Source organism: Myotis brandtii, unplaced genomic scaffold (assembly GCF_000412655.1).
Source record: "Myotis brandtii unplaced genomic scaffold, ASM41265v1 scaffold952, whole genome shotgun sequence".
Lineage (NCBI taxonomy): Eukaryota > Metazoa > Chordata > Mammalia > Chiroptera > Vespertilionidae > Myotis > Myotis brandtii.
The window spans coordinates 1,328,612-1,334,116 of NW_005371930.1; the positions used below are offsets into that span (position 1 = coordinate 1,328,612).

Here is a 5,505-nt window from a genome sequence, read left to right on the forward strand (position 1 = left end):
GTGGGAGCCCCACGTCCCCCACTGGCCGTGCAAATCGGGTTCCTCAGCTGCAAAGGTGGGGGGCGCGCCTGGCAGGATCGTGTCGGGCATCAGCTGCGATGGGGAGCGCCCCTCTGCAGCATCCCGCGCCGCCCTCCTGCACCCGAGCCGCCCTGCTGCCCAGAGACCCCTGCCCTCCTCGAACCGCCGACCCCCTCCCGCAGCCCGCGCTCCTTCCAGAGTTCTTATCTCCGGATGCAGGACACTTGTTTTCTCTCTCCCTTCCAGTGAGAGCCGGATCCTGTCCGTCAAGTCCACCCCTGCGTCCCCCGAAGCAAGAACGGGGCAGAGCACAGGATGGGTGCCCACCTGTTTATGAATGCCGGGGTGTCCTCCTAGTGTGCAGCCCTCAGCAACAAATACTCTTCCTCCCAGGCTGATAATGGGGTCAGGCCCTCTGACCTGTCGCCCCGCCCACCTGTGCCCGAGTTCCCGCCTCCTGGGGTGGTTGAGAGGACTACCTGAGCCGGCTTGGCACAGGGCGGGCACGTGGGTCAGTGTGCCCTAGTGATCCTATCATCCCCGTGGCCTCCTCCTCCCCTTCTCCGCCACTGGAACAGCCCTTCCTGTTCAGGATCAAAAGCCACTTCCTCTGCCCAGCGTTCCTGGGCCGCCCTCCTGCCCGGCCCAGCCTGCGAGCTCAGGATTGTTTCCGCTCTCCTGAGCACATGTATCCCGGCCGGTTTATAAATTGGCTGTTAAGATCCCCCAGCTCACACGGACGCCCCCCATTTGTGAGGGGAGCTGTGCTGGGCAGTTTCAGCAGCCTGTAAACTTTGGGGGGCCTGGAGCCCAGGACACTGAGGGGGCCAGTGGCTCGGGAGTGCACAAGGCAGACCCGGGCTTCCTGTGTGGGGCCAGGCTCTTCCCTTTGCACTTGGCACGTGTTCCTTCATTTCGTCCTGGGAACAACCCTCTGAGGAAGGTGCCATCCTTATTCTAACTTGACAGGAGGAGACGGAGGCCCTGCAAGGCTGCCCAGGCAGTGCCATGCCCAGCCCCCACATCTAACCACCGCTGCATACAGCTCGCCGTGCCCTGGATGCAGGACTGAAACGCAATACAGTTTAGTTCATGATCACCCACTCCGTGCTGAGTGCCGGCACCCAGGCCCGCAGGGGACATGGCCCAGCAGGGACCTCGGAAAGCATGGCCCTGTGGGGTAGGTGCTGGCAGAGGCCAGGCCCAGGTGCACTGGGGCCCGGGCGGGACATCCCAGGTGGTGGAGCCGGAGGTTAATCAGTTCAGGGCGAGCACAGGCTGGAAGGCTCACCCCTCCACCCGAAAACTCAGCCCATGGAGGACGAGGCCAGCAGAAGGGGCGCCCTAGGGACACTGCCCCTCCCCCGTGTCCCAGTGAGCCGAAGCTCCTCTCAGGTTGTGGAAAGTTACTGAGAGAGCGGCACTGCCACCTGGCCGCCTCGAGCATTCTCAGAGGAGATAAGGGGCCGGCTGGGCACTGGCCTGTGGGTGTGTCACACGTTGCTAATGCTAGGGTGTAGGTGTCGGTGTCCCCGCCCCCATCCAGCTGGCATGAGCACGTCTTACTCAGTGTGTACTGAATGAACAGAGGAGTGAACATGTGTGTGCTGCCCAGAGACATGTGTGTGTGTGTGGAAGGACATGCTTGTGTGTGTCTGTGTGTGTTTATTGGGCACCTACTATGTGCTAAATTCTTCATCTAGCTTCCTCCTCACACTCACTGTATGCAATAGGTATTACTGTTCCCCTTGAACAGACTGAAGAACAGAGAGGATTGACCGTCACTAGGCCAAGCTGGAAAGTGGCATTGGAATTGCTGGCTGGGGCTGTGTGGCTCCGGAAGGGGCTTTACGTTGTCAGAAAAGAGAGAAGGGACAGAGTCACAGGCAGCCCCAGGAGGGCTGCTCCAAAGAGTGAACAGAAAGACACCGGGGACCAACTGACAAGTCTTCCGTCCACCTCCCAATACACAGACGCCCTGCCCTGCACTGTGCGAAGGCGAGACGCCTACATCCCTGTGCCCTGGACCACACCCGCCACACACAACACACCACGCAGCCTCACACGGTGCACACATCCCCTTACACACACACAACACACCACGCAGCCTCACATGGTGCACACATCCCCTTACACACACACATGCTGCAGGCATGCTAATGGAAGGGAGTTAATTAAGCCTGTTGGACACACACATACACTCATACACACACACAAACACACATCCCATATCACATTTCTGCTGCCCCAGGGGCTAGGCAGATGGCTGAAAGGACTGTGATGTGGGCGCTGGGCAGCAGGTGGGGTCCGTGGGGTAGCCCAAGGCTTTGCTGGCAGGAGAAGGGAGGAGGGCAGCCTAACCTGTGCCCCTTGGAAAAGTCTGTCTGGCCCCCCTTCTCCAACCCGGGGTCGGCCCACACCCCAGCCCACCCCAGCCCCACCCGCGCTCCAGCTCAGCCCTCCTTACTGGGCCCTGCAAGTCTGCAACAGGCTGCTCTGAGGTCTCCACTCACCAATCCACATCCGCCTACCCCACCCCACCCAGCCTTGCTAAGGCCCGGGGACAGGCAGGAGCACCACTGTGCTAGCAGCTGACAGTGTAGATGGGGAAGCCGAGAGGACACACGTGTGTTGGGCGTGATGAGGCCGCAAAGAGGAAGTTGGGTGAGGGACGGACACCTTTGGAAGTAAAAGGGCAAGACACAGACTGGGAGATGTTTGCAAAGTCATAACTGGATAATACGACAGGCAACCCAATTTTTAAAAAACTGGCCAAAATATTTGAGCACAATATTCATCAAAGAAGATACATGGGTGGCAAATAAGGACCGGAAAAGATGCTCAACATTAGTATACAGTGAGGCTATGCACATCAGAACCCCAGTGAGATGACCGGCGCACACCACCCCAATGGCCATCCCAGCCCTGCCCGGACGGGGACGAGCTGAGCTCCCGCAGACCGCGGGGGGAACATGGAGCGGTGTCCCCTGCCCCCATCAGAGGGGCTGGAACCAAACAGTGATAACACCAAATGCTGGTGAGGGTGCCGAAAAGCTGGCCCGCCCGCCCACATGTCGCTGGTAGGATTGTAAAATGATTTCCAGCCCGGAAACAGTTTGGCAATTTCCCTTCAAAGTAAACAAGCTCATTGTGCGCGCCAGCAATCGCACTCGGAGATTATCCCGGGACAATGGACACTGTGTTCATGCGAAAACCTTACACAACTGTTCACAGGCGCTGCAGTCACAGTCGCCAAGAACTGGAAACATCCGGCTGTCTCTCGGAGCTGGGGAAAGTGTGGGCGTTTCTATCGTGGAACCCCACTCACCCATGGAAAGGCAGCACTCAGAACGGCGCTGAAGGAAGCTGGGCAGATACATGGATGGCAAATAAGGACTGTATGATCTCATTTCTGTAACATGTATACTGGCAAATGAGACTGCGTGATCTCATTTCTGTAACATTTTTTAAAAATATATTTTATTGACTTTTTACAGAGAGGAAGGAAGAGGGATAGAGAGTTAGAAACATCGATGACATCGATCAGCTGCCTCCTGCACACTCCCTACTGGGGATGTGCCCGCAACCAAGGGCAACGAGCCTGTGGTGAAGGGCCAGTGCTGTACTTGACGGTGGTGGTGACACAACCTACAGCGGCGAGAAGATTGCATAGAAACACACGGCGTGTTTGGAAACAGGGAACTAGGACGAGGCTGTGGGCGGACGGGCGCTGGTTCCTGGCTGTGCTGCAATGAAGCTCTGGCTATATGAGCTGCTAACGGTAAGGAGGCTGGGTGAAGGCTACACCAACCCTCCTGCACATTTTCTGCAATTTCCTTGGAATCGATGATCACTTCAAAACCAAGTTGTTGTTTTTAATGATACAATCACGTTGAGAAACAATTTGGCAGCTTTTTTTAAAAAACGAGTCAGGCCCTGGCCCGTTCGGCTCAGTGGATAGAGCGTCAGCTTGCAGACCGAAGGGTCCCGGGTTCGATTTCGATCAAGGGCACATACCTCGGTTGCAGGCTCCTCCCCGGCCCGGGCCCTGGTCGGGGCTCGTGCAGGCGGCAACCAATCGATGTGTTTCTCTCACATCGATGTTTCTCTCTGTCTTTCCCTCTCTCTTCCACTCTCCCTAAAAACCAATGGATATTTAATTTTAAAAAAAGAGCCAGCCGCCCTGGCTCATCTGGGCATCATCCCATGCACCAAGAGGCCGGTCACCAGTTCAATTCGGTTGTGAGCTGATGGGGGGGGGGGGGGGGTGCTTCTCTTTCATCGATGTTGCTATTTCTATCCCTCTTCCTTCCTCTCTAAAAAAATCAATAAAAACATTTTTTTAAAAAATGTTTCACTCTCACCTGGATGTTTCTCTCTGTCGAAATAAAATTAAAATGAGTCATACACATACCATACAACCAAGTCATCCCACACCTAGGTATTTACCCAGGAGAAGTGAAAGCAGCTGGGCTGGTGTGGCTCAGTGGTTGGGTGTTGACCCATGAACCAAGGCCACTGGTTCCATTCCTCGTCAGGGCACATGCCCAAGTTGTGGGCTCCATCCCCAGTAAGGGGGTGTGCAGGAGGCAGCCGATCAATGATGCTTCTCTTTCATCGATGTTGCTATTTCTATCCCTCTTCCTTCCTCTCTAAAAAAATCAATAAAAACATTTTTTTAAAAAGAGAAGTGAAAGCAGTGCCACAGGGGGATGGGCTGTTCGCGGCGCCTCTATTTGGAATAACCCCAAATGGGAAGCGGCCCCATGAGGCCAGGGGAGCCCAGAGAGGTGACCTCCTTGCCCCAAGTCACACAGCCTGGCGACGGAGAGGAGCCGCGGCGGCTGCCTGGTGGGAGGAAGGGAAGCGGCATCTGGGTGGCGGGGGAGAGAGAGGCCAGCTCCGAAGGTGGTTATAATTAGACGCTTCAGCAGCCAGCCCAGCACCTCCACCCGCCCGCCCTCAGGCTTCCCCAGTAGGGGGTGTGCAGGAGGCAGCCGATCGATGATGCTTCTCTTTCATCGATGTTGCTATCTCTATCCCTCTTCCTTCCTCTCTAAAAAATCAATAAAAACATTTTTTTTAAAAAGAGAAGTGAAAGCAGTGCCCACCGGGGGATGGGCTGTTCGCGGCGGCTCTATTTGGAATAACCCCAAACGGGAAGCGGCCCCATGAGGCCAGGGGAGCCCAGAGAGGCGACCTCCTTGCCCCAAGTCACACAGCCTGGCGATGGAGATGAGCCGCGGCGGCTGCCTGGTGGGAGGAAGGGAAGCGGCATCTGGGTGGCGGGGGAGAGCCCAGCTCCGAAGGGTTAGCCACAGCGAGGAGGCGTCCCTCGGCACCTGGGCAGGAGCTGCAGAAATGGCTCCTGTGGGCGGTTATAATTAGAGGCTTCAGCAGCCAGCCCAGCACCTCCACCCGCCCGCCCTCAGGCTTGGCTCCTTCTGCGAAGACTGGATACAGCTGCTTGGAAGTCAGCAACGG

The 5,505-nt window shown here is 56.7% G+C and overlaps 1 protein-coding gene across 1 annotated transcript in view; it reads right to left on the reverse strand.

Moving 5' to 3' along the window:
* FAM118A (family with sequence similarity 118, member A) overlaps positions 1-522 on the reverse strand; it is a 22,950-nt gene extending 22,428 nt beyond the window's left edge. Inside the window, exon 1 of the mRNA XM_005886019.2 lies at positions 349-522. The gene's annotated coding sequence lies outside the window, so the exon portion shown is untranslated. The remainder of the gene's footprint in view (positions 1-348) is intronic.
* Positions 523-5,505: the final 4,983 nt, after the last annotated feature.